The sequence below is a fragment of the Diadema setosum genome, chromosome 13 (genome assembly GCF_964275005.1).
Source record: "Diadema setosum chromosome 13, eeDiaSeto1, whole genome shotgun sequence".
In the NCBI taxonomy this organism is placed as follows: domain Eukaryota; kingdom Metazoa; phylum Echinodermata; class Echinoidea; order Diadematoida; family Diadematidae; genus Diadema; species Diadema setosum.
Genome location: NC_092697.1, coordinates 27986320 through 28003520, shown reverse-complemented (window position 1 = coordinate 28003520; position 17201 = coordinate 27986320).

Here is a 17201-nt window from a genome sequence, read left to right as displayed (position 1 = left end):
TGTGTGATTACATTTTCACAAAATTGGCAAAATATTGAAATGACAAGTTTGTCACAAATGTGTTGAATGTTCACCTTCCTTGACCTAGGTTTAATTGGATGAATAGGAAAGCATGTATCTAGGGATTTAAGGACTTTAACTTGACTTTGACCCATTCATACATTTAGGCATTGAGTAATTTTCAAGGTACAGGTGTGGAGAAAAAGTGCAATTTCTGAATTGAATAGTAAATTGTTACCATTTTCATCTGGCCCTTGACCCTAAAATTCATAAGATAATCACTTTCAGGTAGAACATGCATAATATGTACTAAGTTTCAAGATAACTTGAGCCACTTCGAGATATGGAGGAAAAAGTTAGTTCAGCACTTTCACTTAATCTTTGACCTTTTGACCTTTGAGGCAAAAAAAGAAGAAAAAAAAAAACTTTCCAGAGAATTTCTATTAGGTTACACATGCATACACCAAGTGTAAAAAAATAATAACCCTGCTGGCATTGCATAAATATGAGGGAAATAGTAAAATTTTGACGTGTTGCACTTGACCTTTGACCCCTGACCTTTGACCCCAAGAACCCTACATTCTCTAGATAATCACTTCCAGTCAGTACATGTATATACTATGTTCCATGAAGATACCTTGAACAATTTTCCAAGGCACGGAGAAAAAAAAGAAGTTTTGATATTTTTACTTGACCTTTTGACCTTTGACCTATGACCTCATGACCCAAACTTTCACCAGAGAATCTTAATTGGGTAATACATGTATACACTAAGTTTCAAGAAAATATCTTCAGGCATTCAATAGATATGGCAAAAATAGTGAAATTTCATGTATTTGACCCTGACCTTTTGACCTTTGACCTTTGACCTCATGACGCAAACTTTCACCAGAGAATCTTAATTGGGTAATACATGTATACACTAAGTTTCAAGAAAATATCTTCAGGCATTCAATAGATATGGTGGAAATAGTGAAATTTTATGTATTTGACCTTGACCTTTTGACCTTTGACCTTGAGCATGTGCACCCAAAAGTTGATAGGCACAACTTCACCCCCTAATACACATACATGCCAAGTTTCATTAGGATACCTCAACAGGTTTTGATAGTTACCTTGTCCACAAAATTCATTACGGACGGACGGAAGGACGGACGGACGGACGGACGGAAGGACGGACGGACGGACGGACGGACGGACGGACAACCCGAAAACATAATGCCTCCGGCACCACTTCGTGGCGGAGGCATAATGACAATGCACAAAACCATGATTACATCATAATATCATTCACCTTTCACCTATTTTCGTTCTGTTCTGGTGGTGGGTGATCTCCTGATTCCCAGTTTTCACCATGCAGCGCTATCTGTTTTTGTCATTTGTACAGCGCTCCTGTGCAGATCAAGCCAACGTAAGTCAGAGTTTAGAGTATAACACCCCGGGCCGGCTCTTTGGTCTGCCACATTATCCTACTCCCTTCTTATTCCATCTTTCTTCTGATGTTTTCCTCACTTTATCACTGTTAAGAATGGTAATTTAAATGTAATTTACCAGGTTTTATATTCCAGTAAAAAAAAAAAAAAAAAATATGATCCACTGATTAAAATAAAAACCTTTTTCAAAGACCTCCTTTCTCAATGTAGAACCAGTGGCGTATATTGGAGGGGGGGGGGGGGGGCAAGGGAGCACGTGCCCCGGGCGCCACTCCTCGGGGACGCTAAAAACGAAAAACAATATGTTAATAATTACTTCAATTATCAGCCATATATTGAAGAGAATCCCGTAAAGCAAGTTACTTTTCGATCGCTTAAATTGCGGAAGCAAAATACCGTGCATGATTCGAACGATGATCATCGTTCGAACGCCTATGCTCATTGTTCGACCCCATATTATGTCCGTGCTTCGACATTCGCGACGTTCTGCGCCGTGCGCTCGCCCTGCCTATGAATGAATTAGCGCCCGTGCCACGTGCGTGCGAAACTGTATACATCGCACTATGAGAGCGCGGTACTCCATGTACTCCACGCTGTGCGAGAGATTCAACGCATATAAACACGTCGCGATCGAACCATGGCGATACCGCAAATTCTGGCACGGGTGGCATGCAAAATATCAATCTCGCGTAAACGCTAAAGTTATCTCAGAAACTGCTGCCATCGTGGCTGTATAGGTGTACACGCTGTAGAGATTCAATGCAGATAAACGGACTAATAACCCCACTGTTCGAAACTTGGAATGAAACAAGTCTATATGTGTTGCTACAATGTATGCAACTTTATTTACCCGTTACTTACCCGTTGAACTGCTTATGCGAGCTGACCCGGGAGGGTTGCGACAATGATTTCGGGGGTACGGCGACGTGGCACACTGTTGTGCTCTTCGGAACACGTGTGGAGGTAGTTGCATAGTTTGAATTTCGCACTTGATTTGCGCCATTTGTTATTCATGAATTTCAGGGAATTCTTATTCGTAAGAGTGGTCTATTCATGGAAACGGTCGAATCAAGGGTAACTTGCTTCACTTCCTATATACGAATATGTTCGGAAAATGCTCACACTGATTTGTAAGTTTTAGCAATCTTTTGGATTCAATTGTCGCATGATCTGGTATTTTATATACAGGGCAAGCCACCATAACAGTGTGCCAGCATTGTATGATTTACAAGTACAACGAACTATGAGATAAGTGCAATCTTTCCTACACAGAAATATACAAATTTTGGCTCACTCGCTCGTACTAGTTAAGAGTATTTTTTCAAGTCCTCAGGTTGTTGGTATTTCGTTATCTGTAAGGCCGTCACTATATCTAGATTAGAATTGTAAGATTTAATAACCAAAAAAATGACAAGAATTCCACTGTATTGTAATCTGAAATACAAAAATTTTGGGCTCGCTCGCTGCTCTCGCTCGCCAAACTTTATCAAAATTTATTACACTTAAATCATCCCCAAAAGACCCCTTTTAAGTGCTTGAAAAAGCATAGCATGTGGACGTTTTTTTTTTTTAAAGTCCCTACCAGGATGAGGTTGGGGTTGAACACTTTTTCAGAAATTAGAATCGCAATTTTCGCGCTTGCCCCGGGCGCCGTTTTCCCTAGATACGCCACTGTGTAGAACTTAAAGAAAAGGAAGGTAATTAGATCTTCTATTCAAGCGCTAAATCTTTACCAAGCCGTGCTGGCTATGCGATGAATGGGACAAAAAAAAAAAAGGATGTATACCACCGGTAAAACAACAATGAAAAAATTATTAAATTAAACTGAAATTAAGCATGCCTTATTAACACATTCTGTCCATAGTTTATGCCAACTTTCAAATGGGTAGCAGTATCCCTTCAAAAGTTATTTGAGTTGAAAGTGACGAGTGCGTGCAAGGTTTTTTTAAGAAATGAGAAGCCGACTCTAAAAAACACACCTAATCACACTATTCTACAAAAAAAAAAAGATGTTCGAAGTAAACTGCTAAAAAAACACACTTTCATGCCTGTGTTATGATCCCTAATTTTAGCATAATGTAGAAGAAGACTTGCTCTTTCAGAAAATATGAAAAAGTCAAGATCGGCTAGGTTGACCCATTACACCTATTTTCAGTCCTCACACAAAATCAGAGTGTGCGACTTTTTGTTCGTTTTGTGATGCACGGTCACATTGGATAAGTTCACCAACAGAATTATGGACATGAGAATCAGGGAATCTCTCTCTTCAGCCTTTCTTTTTTATCTAAAAGGAAAAGGATAAGAGTATTTAAAAAGTCTATAAAAAGTTGTAACCATCCGTCTGTTCTGTTCAACTTTGTTACCAAAATAATTGAACTCATAAGAATCACGATTTTTGCAACTCCAGATTCAAGATAACTAGCTTCGACTGGCTTAAAAGTGGTAGTTGCCTAGATTAATAAAACGCCTACTTGTGACTGTAAAAAGTCAAACGACCCAATTTCACATGACGACTCGAAAAGTAAGGTGACAGCCCAACACAACCCGTTCGTTTGCACGTACATACATTTGTTTGAATCCATGTTATACGTTAATGTTAATGTTAAAATAATATATATAACCAAACATACATTGGGAAAGACTATCCAAACTTAATTATTTTGGTAATTTTCGACTCTAAAGTTTGACTTTATCGCACATTTCTACCTCCATACAGCTATTCTAATAATTCTTATATAACAAGTAGAGTATCACTTTAGGATTTAACTATTAGTCTGTGGTTACCAATATTGTGACTCGTATAACTGCAGCAAGTGAGCAATAACTGTTGAAAGTTTAGACTCCAACTTGTCTGAGGAGTTTATACACACAATACATTAATTTGTAATGATATACCGTGTGTTTTGTATGTCTGGATGTTATATTTATGACTGGCAAAAATGCTACTACAGACAAATCTCCCTGACGACGTGTGTTACCCAAAATATGCGCACCGCTTTGGAGTCTCAACTGTCTCCCTGTATTGAAAGCTTGGAAGGCATGTTGGCCAATCACGACACAACAGACAGCTCGCACTGTCAGCCAATCCAAAAGTACCACACCTATCTACAGTGTATTGCTGGTAGAGCAGAAGGCTATAGCAGGTGATTCAGAGCTTATTTTGTTTTGTTTTGTTTTGTTTTGTTTTTCCTTTTCCATGACAGTGACACTTATTACGTATGGTTGAGGGGTCTAGATATCGCGCACGAAAATTTGAAATGCTCTTATAATAGAAGTTATTCCATAATCGTACCTGAATTTCTCAATGAATATCACGAAAATGCAGAAAAATCACCTTCCAGAATCTCCTGATGATACGATGACGGAGTAGTGCGCTGTCGCCGTTTGTATGTCGGACTTTTTTTAGTGCGTTCACCTTCTCGGGGTATGTAAAGATCGCGCAGCTGCCCTATGTAGTTTCATGCGTGAAAGTGTCTGCCCCTCTCTGCGGCTCTAACGTTAGCGTGCTTCGGCTTTCGTAGAATATTATCAACGATCGATCGAGCAAATTACGAATTCTATCGGCTACGATCATACGAACGAGACAAGCGAGACGACACGTCTAGGCTACAACATCCTTAAAAAAAGATTTCAAGCTAAGGTAGGTAAATTATAAGGTAAAAAATTGGAAATTTAGTGAAAAATTTGTTCCAAAAAATTGGAAATTTGGTGCAAAATTGTTTGAAATCAAAATTTCTTACCTGCTTTCTTCTCATGTTTAGCGGTTGTCAGGTATTTTTATTCCATGGGCGTATCGGCAAATTTTGCGCTTAGTCCTACGCGTAATATTGCTTGCTATACGCAGTTACGCTATGCGCGATCATTAAGTCCCTGCGCGAGACCTAGTACCCTTACTATACAATCCGCCTTTTGTTAAAAGTTTTCGATGGGAGGGATGTGTGGGAAAGAAATCTATAGCCCGTGCTTCCCTTTGACGTTCCCTTTGATGGTGACGGACAACGAACTTCGGGATTAAAAATGTGAGGGAAAACAGGCGTGGGAATAATATTATACACACTCTGGGAAACAGGTTTTAAAAAGTATTGACGAATTCATTCGTTTGACACTTTGGCAATGAACCGAAATAAGACTCCATTCTAAAGAGAATTACAGGTGTTTTAGAGGGAGACAGTGCTTGTAAATTGCCAGGCTTATTTCACTTTTCATGTTTGTTTACTTTGACCTAGTGATGTTTAAATTGTTGGGTTTAATTGGACTTGCAGGCGCTTATTCAAACTTTCCAATCTTGCCTGTTCCCCTCTTGCGCCTAAGGCACTTTAACCTCGCAGAATACAGTCTTTGGAAAGAAATACATTCCATGACTTTACTACGCCCTGTCAAACTGGTTTATATATAATGGTCTGCACAGGGGAAAGACAATACGTCTTTAAAGGGTTCTTATAATTTTGGTTAACACCTAAGTTCAGGTTTCTAACATGTTTTGGTGAGATAATGAGAAACCCCTTATGAAATGTGAAAGAGCATGTAATTCCAAGAGGAATTCAACATCATTTGATGAAAATTGGTTTTTCAGTGAATGAGATATCCAAAACAGAGCGATCCCAATAAAAGGTGGGACGCAACTTTTTACGATCGCTTTGTTTTACCTTGTTTATGGATGTCCTAGCCATTCCAAAACCAATTTTCATCAAATAAACTTTGCATTCCTCTTAAAATGGTATGTTCTGTACTATTTCATAAGTGGTTTCTTGGTATCTCGCGAAAAGTAAAAAGCCCAATCCTCATCTTCACCAATACTATACTAGCCCTTTAAGATATAACAAATAAACCTAATAAAATGCAAAATGAAATTGGGGGCTATTTGGTTCCATTAAATGTAATATACAATATAGATTTGTTGCAGTAAAACACACACGCGCACACACACACGCGCACACAAACACACACACACACACACACACATGAAAACAAGCAAACATTCAGTATGCCATTAGACCTGTTCACTAATTTTCATTACCCTGTGATCCAGGCATGTATACCAAATGTATTATCAGCATTAAAAAATTCAGTGTACATCAACTCAGTTATTCTCGTCTTAGACTGCTCGCTGGGCACGCACATTTCGTTTGCGGGCATCGATATGGAACCGTTATCGAGTCAAGTTTGTTACACACTGATAGTGGCCTGTTTGAAGTGGATTGATTTAGCCTCAATATTGACATAAATAGTCGCAGATTGGACATGGGTGTGCGCACATACACAGTTGGCAGCTGTATTGGTTACGTTGCACAGCACGCTCACAATGGCCGTAGCGCCCTTTTTGCATCGGCCTGAAGAAAAAAAAAAATCATAAATAAATCTTTCGCTGACCCCCTAGAGGGTCAACTCCACATGACATACACGTTTCCTGCGTTCGACATTATCATCTCCCTAACCCCCCCCCCCTTTCCCTTCCCTCTCTTAGGTGTCACGGAAGACATTAGGAAATTCCTCGCCTTCTCAACAACTGTTGGTGTAACGGGGCGCGGGGGGGGGGGGGGGGGGGGGGGTCACTAGATCAGAGACCTAAGTGGTATTCTGAAAATCTTCCTAAGTTTCTTCCCAAGTCTGTTCCTAAGTTTTTTCCTAAACTTAGGAAGTAACTTAGGAAGGGGGTGGGAGTATGCTAGTTTCTGACTTAGGAAGAAGTTGGTATTCCAGAATGCACTTAGGAAAGAAATTTAGGAAGATATTTAGGAAAGCTCCACCCCTGTCATAAGTACGTTATTAAGAATAGCAAGCTGCATACATCGTGATAGGTGCGCTTGTCACTCACTGCGCGCACATGTACTTTGATGCGCGAAATGAGCGTGAGAAAGGGGACATGCCGCGCACACGTGTATTTGACCCTACGTCATAGTAATATGCGATTGTCATTGGTTGGTTCCTTATGATACGGCATTTCGTATTGGCTTGTGAAAGGACGTGGGCGGGGATAAGGATGGCCTAATTTGCATTAAGAAGTGCCTAGGAAGACATTTCAGAATACCAATTCTGTCTTTCCTAGGCAATTCTTAAGTTTCTGACTTAGGCAGAAACTTAGGAAGAAACTGAGGAAGATTTTCAGAATACAACCGTTGGTCCTTTCGACTTTGCGGTTCCGAGAGAGCGAGAAGGTCGTAAGATCTCTTTCTCTCTCTCTCGCCATCTCGGATTCGGGGATTTATATACGGAACATCGGGATATTTCTTCGAGATGCGGTCTTTTCGGCTTGCCTTAAAAAAAAAATGAAAAGGAGATGATCTTTTATAAATGACAGTGCGCTTTAAAAGCCTTCCTGAAACTAGGACTATGCTTCACGAATATTGTTGCCGTGCGTGCGAAGAGTAGTAGCAGATTTTGGAGTGTTGAATCATTTAGTCAAGGCGCTAATTCCTGTAAGAGGCTTAATTAAGGAGTTCGTTCAACCCACCCCGCAGAAAAGGTTTGACTAGACAAGGTGGTAGATGGGACCTCTATGAACATCCCCAGGTAGTATGTGGTTCCAAATTGTGGTGTCAGTAGAATTTTACTGGCCACTTTTCATCATGATTTGTTGGAACAAACGTAAAAGAGTCTGCGCACGCCAAGACTATTACACGCACCACTAGCACTGCTACAGGCGCCAGTGCAGTGCTGCGTGTAGTTGTCTTAGCGCGCATGTACTTTTTCTTCGATAAACAAGGGTTTTGCCTGCAAACTAACTTTTCACGCCAAACTGGGTTCGGTGTAGTGTAGTTTCTAGCCGTTTTTATTTCGTCTTTATTTCAAGAGTTCAAGCAAGTCGAGTGAGAGCGCATACCCGGTGATTGTGACGACCGAATCGCAATCACTGGGTGTGTGCTCTCACTCCACTTAGCGCAATATATACAGCGGGCTTCTGCATAATACACAAGCTGCAACTCAGAGAAATAAAGACGAAAACACGGCTAGAAATCAAGACTAGGGTCGGTAAACGCTTGTCGCTAATTGGGGCACTGAAAACGACAAACTCACACAGTTTTTGCATTTATATCATGAAGAATTCATCAAAACTGCATAAAACTATATATGTACATGATGCTAGAGATGTCATCCATACAGTGGGATTCATTGTAAGTTATAATATTGTGCATGGTTACCATGGTAACCGGATGCCTAAAGGTGACTGGTAGCCCCCAAAATGCCTCCTGCTGCTGCAAACATTGTTTTTTTTTTTTTTTAATCTTATAAATTTAGATGCAATAAAAAAACACATTTTTTTTTCGTTAAAAAAGTTTTCCCTGTTGCCATGGCAACCAGTATTATCCAATCAGAATTTAGTTGTCAATAACTCAAAAACTAAAGCCCATAATTTCAAAAAGCTCAATAAGCATGTCCTTCCTTCTGCATAAAATGTACGACATCAGGTATATGTGAAGAATATTTTGAAGCATTATCAAGTTACAGCAAAATTTGTAAGCAAAAGCATAATGAACGGCCATTGAAAGAAAGATATCATTCTCGAATAGTAAAATGCATGAAAAAGTTGTATCCGTCGTACTTTCAACACAAATTTGACTTCAAAGCATAGGCAAATGTATGGACACAAATTTCCCTTAAAAATAAGATGAATACAGAAAGCAAAGTCAATATTCTATAGTAGCTCTTTAGAGTATTTACGGAGCAATGGTTATTCAAAACAATCCTGGAAAAGAGCTGAGGAAAGCAATTGATTGTTTATGTTCTTAAAGGAAGTTTATTCAAGAATACCGATAAATTCCTTTCTAAAGAAGAAATATACACGTGCGCTGGATTATCCATCAAAGAATTAAGAGTACTTTTGTGTTCGTTAGCTACTGTAAAATATATATATATATATATTATATATACAAACACTGTATATATATATATATATATATATATATATATATATATATATATATATATATAGAATAAAATGAAATATCATGATACGTAAATTTTATTCAAAAAGTGCAGGGATGAATTAATGCTGAGGAGAGAATGAGGGGAAAATCTTGCTCGTCTTTTCCTTTTTTGTCCAGACTAATTTTACAGTGTAGAGCTCATCTACAATGAGTGATGTGCACGAAAGGCAAAAGAAACAAACCTGTCTAAATTCCAGATATTTTTGGGAGTTACCAGTCACCTGTAGGCATCCTGTTACCATGGTAACCATGCACAATATTATACCTTACAATGTATCCCATTGTATTGCTGACATCTCTAGCAACATTCACATATGTAGTTTTAAGGCGTTTCGATGAATCCTTCGTGAAATAAATGCAACAAACTGTGATAATTTTGTCATTTTCAGTGCCCCAATAGCGACAAGCGTTACCGACCCTAGTCTTAATTTCTAGCTGTTTTTATTTAGCCTCTATTTCTCTGAGTTACAGCTTGTGTGTTTAGCAGAAGCCCGCTGTATTGCGCTAAGCCGAGTGAGGGTGCATGCTCAATGATTGCCACAAAAAACGGTTCGGGCGTCACAATCGCTGGGTATGCACTCTCACTTGGCTTGCTTCAACTCGGAGAAATAAAGACGAAACAAAAACGTCTGGAAACTACACTACACCGACCCCCAGCTTAGCGTGAAAAGCTAGTTTGCAGGCAAAAACCACTGGCATTGGCGCCTATGGCAAGCCATTTGTATAGAAAGTCGATAAACTCTGTTTATCAATCTGATAAACTGAGTTTATCAGAAAAACAGTGTTTATCAGTTGATAAACACAGTTTATCAAAGAAAAACTCTGTTTATCAGTTGATAAACAGTGTTTTTCCACTGATAAACAGTGTTTATCAACTGATAAACAGTTTTTCTCTGATAAACTGTGTTTATCAACTGATAAACACTGTTTTTCTGATAAACTCAGTTTATCAGTTGATAAACAGTGTTTGTTTATCAACTGATAAACACAGTTTTTCTCTGATAAACTGTGTTTATCAACTGATAAACACTGTTTTTCTGATAAACTCAGTTTCTCAGTTGATACACACAGTTTATCACTTTTGATAAGCAGAGTTATTTGTCTCTCCACAAGAGAGGGCGTTTTCACTGTTTGATATGTTCTGCTCGTTGATAATAATCGCAGCGCCTAGCGCTTGCAATGTATCGCTGTGCTAGTTAGCTAGCTAACTCGGCCGGGCGCGCGCGGCTGCGGGCGCGCGTTGTGTCTGTAATTCTGGCAACGTTTTCGGTAATCGGTATCTGGTGTATAGCACCTCATCGGAGGGGGCAGGAAACACAAAAGCAAGAACATACATGTGCGATAAGTTGGCCTGCGACGTAAGGCCATCACTCGTCACACTCGCGTCATATACCTGTCCACTTTTTTTTTTTTTTAATTCAAGTTCCATATTCCACATTCCATATTCAGGTTTCATATTCCATTTGATTTCGGAGTAAAACATGTATAACACAACATTTTAGACATAATTTCACAAATGTATAAGGACAGTAACATAATGATGTGTAAATATGAGGAACCTACTAAAAAGCAATGCTTGTAGGGTGGAGGTTCCAAAGAAATAATATAAGCGTTTAGTACAACATGCTAATTACGAAAAATGACGAAACACAAGCGAAAATCGGTATGTCGAGATTATAATAAACTCTATACGGAATGTAAAAAATAGTTTATGATGTTCAAGGTAAAACTCAGGGATTCAATGCTCCATAGAATTGCACTATTGGTCAAAGAAATGTGGTCAAATGAAGTAACCCGAGCGAGGCATCATTGCGAATAAGAACAGATATATCAAATGGTCACGGCAAGTAACTATACATAGGATGTTAAAAAAAAAGGCGTTTAGATTTGCTTAAAGGAACTTAGAGAACTTGATTGCAGCCGAACAGAATCTAACTCATTCCAGAAAGAAGGACCCGTAGAAGTAATTGTCTTAAGGGCTAAAACTGTACGAACGGGGGAAAAGTGACATGATCCACTGTGTCTTGTAGGGTAATTATGAATTTCATTGTTTTCACTTCCCGGCAGCTGCTCGCTTCCCAGCTGGCCCCGCGTACATACAGTGCCGTATATATATCAATAGCTGTAGGTCTACGTACATGTACGTATTAAAGTGAAAACTAAGTTCTGGTAAGGGCCTGAGAACCCGTCTGACACCATTTCATATTTGCTTGCAATATATCGAAAGAGTCTACAAAGAAACTTACCTGGCTGACGCGGTTTGCCGGAATGATGAGTCGTTTTGGAGTATTTTGAGAAAAATAATAAAAGTCGGTAGACCGACTTTTATTCCAGAAGGCTCCAGACTAACTCGGTCTTAGGGAAAACTCGACCCTATTTCAGACAATTTACACACAGTTCGTTATCGCCATGTTCATCAGTACTCTATACTACAGGTACCAAACGAGGCCTTGATGAGCAGACAGGAACAGTCAGACCGCAACGTCCTGAAAAGCCTTCGCATTTATCGTACGCGTATGCATGGACCTCGCGGACATGAATACGTAATGAGCTGGGAGACCACATTTTTAGAGTGTCTGTAAATCTAAACGACATTATCAATCTTCATGATTTATACATCGATAAAAAGCTGACGAGCTGTACTTTGATGAAATTTGACCAGTTTAAAGGTTATGACATATAAAATACACTGCACAAGGAAATTATAAAACACAAAATTTGCATATTTTTCAGTTTTCCTAAGAGGTACACTGGACCAACGAAATTAAGGTGGACCAAAATGGAAGAGGTATGAAATGAAAGAGGAAATATCATTTAATGAAAACATAGTGACTTTATGTGGACTGACCCTATGAACGGGTCAGGTTGGCGAATAAATCATTGCGTTGTGCAGTTAATTTTTGACGAGATTGCTGTTTGCCGCGAATATGCGTTTCTGATTGGTTAATTCCCTCTGAGTGGAGAGTTGAATGAACCTCGCGGGATGACAGTAAACGCGTACTCTACATAACAGTAACAGACTGTGTGTAGATGACAGTGTAGGACCCTATGGTGTGTGTGTGCGCGCACATAATGTATGTATACGCGCTCAGGTTCAGGCAACTGCAGCTCGTAAACAACAAGAACAACACTCCACTCTGATCGACAGCTCAACTTTGGCTTGAATTTTGTTTGCACAACCAGATAGAGTAGAGTGCATTGATAAATAGCATACAAATCAATAATAAAAGATCTGGCACTAAGTTTGAGCACATGAGTTCTTTGGGGCTCTCTATTTGGTATTAGAATAATTATTCCTTATTAATCCACTGTATACATCGCTGCGTAATTTATCTAATGATACCCTGGGAGCGCATGATCATTCATGTATTTCAAATTGCCACACTATGATTTTTACTCGACGAGACTTTCAACTTTTATTGTTTTCTAAGCGAGGGACCAATTCAGTTCTTACTGTGCTATTAGAACAAGTATATCTAAAACGTTGACTATCATTCATGTGGTGATTCAACCTATGAACGGGTCGGGTTGGCAATAAATAGAAAGCCTTGTTCTAATTTGTCTCAGGGTCATTTGGAAAATATCGATATAATGCAGACATATGAATAATGGTATCATAAGCTCATTTTATATAATGTAAGCATTAAAAGGTGTGATTTATTTCAAATATTCACAAACCATGTCAATTAGTCAGGGATAGTAGATCTTCATGTCGTCAATAAATGAATCTCGTAGACCATGCACTTTGTCTCTGAATTATCTCGCAAAATCTCGGGTGCTGAGAAGGACATGCGCAAAAACCTGCGCGTACGATAAATTTTTGATTTGAGCTCATTAACAGCAGCGTTGCGGTCTGACTGGGAAAGTGCGTGCTAATCCTGTACAAAACAAATGGACAGCGCGCGGTCCTCAAGCCTAAATACGCACATTACCTCAGTTGCTGAGACGCGCGGTCTTTGAAGTTTTTTGTTGTTGTTTATCAAGCGTCTTTGATTGCTTTTAGAGGTGCTTGAGAGGCGCACACTAATTTTGCATGCGCGCCAAAGAGGTTTTTGATGCGCGCGTTGTAACAACTCGGATCATTACTGCGAGTAGCCAGAACGCTACAATGTAGTTTATACAGGCCGCTCCCATATGCATAGTACAACGCTGTACAATCCAGAGGGACAACCAATACAACTCATCCCGCCGTCAAGCACAGCGAGACCGAGTTATCCCCGAGTCCGAGTCTAGCCTGACCCCGTTCGGGTAAGTTCTGAGACTGAACGTTTTTGGTTAATATTTCCCATTTTCGTCGTTACCCATCGAATATCTTGTTATTACAGCGTTATTCCGCACATTTCCTAGGCACACGTTCACATTTTGGAGCAAAATTTGACAACTTTTGCAGGCGTACCAGAAATTTCTTTGGGCTTTAACAGAGCAGACGGCTCTGCGTATTAAATGCTGCTAGCGCACACTACCGAGAAGGTTTAAATAACTCTGCTTATCTCTGATAAACTGAGTTTATCAAGTGATAAACACAGTTTATCAGAAAAACTGTGTTTATCAGTTGATAAACTCAGTTTATCATTGATAAACTATGTTTTTCTCTGATAAACACAGTTTTTCTGATAAACTGTGTTTATCACTTGATAAACAGTGTTTATCAACTGATAAACACAGTTTTTCTGATAAACTCTGTTTATCACTTGATAAAGTCAGTTTTTCTTGAGAAACATGTTTATCAGTTGATAAACACAGTTTTTCTGATAATCTGTGTTTATCAGTTGATAAACTCAGTTTATCAAGTGATAAACAGAGTTTATCAGTGAAAAACAGAGTTTATCGACTTTTTACACAAACGGCTTGCCATAGGCGCCCGTAGCAGTGCTAGTGGTACGTGTAGTAGTCTTAGTGTGCGCAGACGCTTCCTCGAAGAATATGGTCATGTCGCAACTAAAATGGCCTGTAAAATTTCATTGATACCACAATTTGATATCACATACTACCTAGGGGTGTTCCAGAGGGTCCAACCAACCACCCCATGCAGTCAAACCTTTTCTGCGGGGTGAGTTGAACGAAGTCATTTTTTTCTGGGTCGCTGCGTCTGGACTAATTCACGCTCCATTAGAACCCATACAGGGCAGACACGTTTCATTGTCAAGGCACTTACATCCCACCTGTTTGCCCACGCAAACATAGTCTGGGTTTCAGACCACGCTCTCTCACGATGAGTAAGCAGATGGGTGAGCTGTCAGGTCTCAGTGAAGTAAAACGAAGACGGAAGCGTATCCGAGCGTGCGATGAGCAGGAAAGAATTCTAGTTCTGTGCCCGGTCTTATACTTCCGCAATGGCAGCGACTTCGTCGTCGCGGAAGTCACATTTTGTAGAAGTGATTTAAATCATTCCCGATCTTTTTGTCGTGCGGTCACACCATTGGTCCGGCAGCCAAACTTCTAGAAAGAAGAAAGAGCGCGCCGTCCGATGACTAGTGATTGCGACGTAGCAGTGCACACCTGTACATGACAATGGCCTCGCGCTTCGGAGATACTGCTCGTAAGCAAGTGGTGGACCGGTCACGTGGTAAAGATCGCGAAGTTTCAGTTTCTCGCGGTCACACGGGTAAAAGAAGTTTGGAGGGGCAAGGGAAAAAATCCCTAGTTGATGTGGGGAGTTTCGCGAGAAGTTTTGCGGGAAGTTTGCGGTCACACTGGCAAAACTTAGAGATCTTAAAGATCACGATCTTAAAGACGTATAGTCCCGGTAGTGTAGAGGGCGCTGTTGATGATACTGCCGATCACCGTTAGCATTGACACGAAGATTACCGAAGTTGAGCTGTCATCAAGAGTAAAGTGCGTAGGTGTTGCTAAGTAACGTTGCATTCGTTATCTTCTCTGCGCTTCGCGCAGTCTGTAGTAATGCCAGGGTGCGTACATATGCCAGGGTACTATGTCAATATGCCCAATCACAGGTCGCAGTCATGTCGCCATGGTGTGCAACTTCAGTGTAGTCGATGTATGCAATATGGACACAAAGCGAAACTTTGCCCATTCTAGATTGTCGGCCAAGAAGAGATTGCCCGTCAGACTGTTCATGAGTCATGCTATGCACGGCATGAGGGTAAAGACAGAGAGACAGGCAGAACAGATAAAAGTATGAAATGTTTTAGTTCTGATAAGTGTAGATATAATGTTGATCAAACTTTGAAATGTATATCTTTGAATGTGAGAAGTGTTGTTAATAAGATGGAAGAATTACAGGCAATCATTGAAATTGAAAATCCCGATGTTATGTTTTGTACTGAGACGCACTTTGGGTGTGACGTTATATCAGCTGAGATTTTTCCACAAAATTACAGCGTGTTAAGGAAAGACAGAAATAGACATGGTGGTGGTGTACTTATTGCTCATAAGCAAGAGATATGTGTAACGCATCGCCAAGATTTAGAAACAAATTGTGAAATACTCTGGTGTGCAATGTCTTCTCCAAATAAGAAATCGTTGTTTTTAGGTGTATTCTACAGGCCACCAAATAGTTGTATGATCAATATGTATGAATTAGAAAAAATTCTGTCACAGATAACCGAAAATGGTAAGAAAAATAAGCAAATTATTCTGACAGGAAATTTTAATCTCCCACAGTTAAAGTGGTCAGACGGGTTTGTTACTGATTTGGACAATTCTCAGTTGACTGATCAAATGTTACATATAATGGAAATGAATTCTTTTTATCAACACATCTCGGAACCAACCAGAATTACAACAACATCTAGTAATACACTAGATTTGTTATTTTCAACTGATCCAACTATATGATAAGTGATGTGAAATTTATTTCAGGTATAAGTGATCATGATGCCATTGTTTTTAAGATTCTTTGTAACACACAGATAATGAATCAGAATGATAGGATGATTTATCTTTACTCAAGAGCTAACTTTGATTCTTATAGAAATGATCTGTCACAATCGCAAATGCACAGTGAATCATGTAATGACATTGAGTCCAATTGGAAAATACGGAAGAGTAGCCTACTAGATGTAGTTGAGAAAAACATACCTAAACGCAAAGTAACTATTGGTTCTTATTTACCATGGATTGATAAAGAAGTGAAGAAAATATTAAAAAAAAGTAAGAAGTTATATGATATTGCTAAAACAACGAACGCTAAGACTGACCGTGAGAAATTTTCACAAATAAGACGGGAAGCCAAGAAATTGTTGAAACAAAAGTATAAACATCATTTGTGTAATACCTTATGTGAGGATATAAAGCAAAATCCGAAAAGATTTTGGAAGTTTGTTAAATCAAAGAAGATTGAACAAAAGATGATATCATTTGTAGTAAATGGAACTCACGTAACAGATGACAAAATGATTGCACATGTTTTAAATTCAGTTTCAGTTTACATTCAATGATTCCCAGATTACTCATCCCCGACCGAAAGATTAGTTTTCTTGTGTTCCAGTCATGGAAAATATTGTTTGTGATGTCGCCGAAGTACGTAAATTATTACAGAATATTGATGTCAGTTAATCCCAAGGACCAGACGGTTTGCCAGCAAAAATATTGAAAGAAGGGTCTGAACAATTAGCAAGCTCCTTATGTCAATTATTCAATGAATCTTTGTACTCGGGAAAGCTGCCAGTTGACTGGCGAAGAGCTAACATTTGCCCTATATTTAAGAAAGGTGAGAAAAACGACCCAAATAATTATCGTCCAATTTCTATGACTTCTATTGTGTGCAAATTACTTGAAAAGATTGTGTGTCGTCGACTTGTTAATCACCTGTCAGTGAACAATATATTGTGTGACGGTCAGCACGGTTTCCGTGAAAAGCGCTCATGTGAGACACAATTGA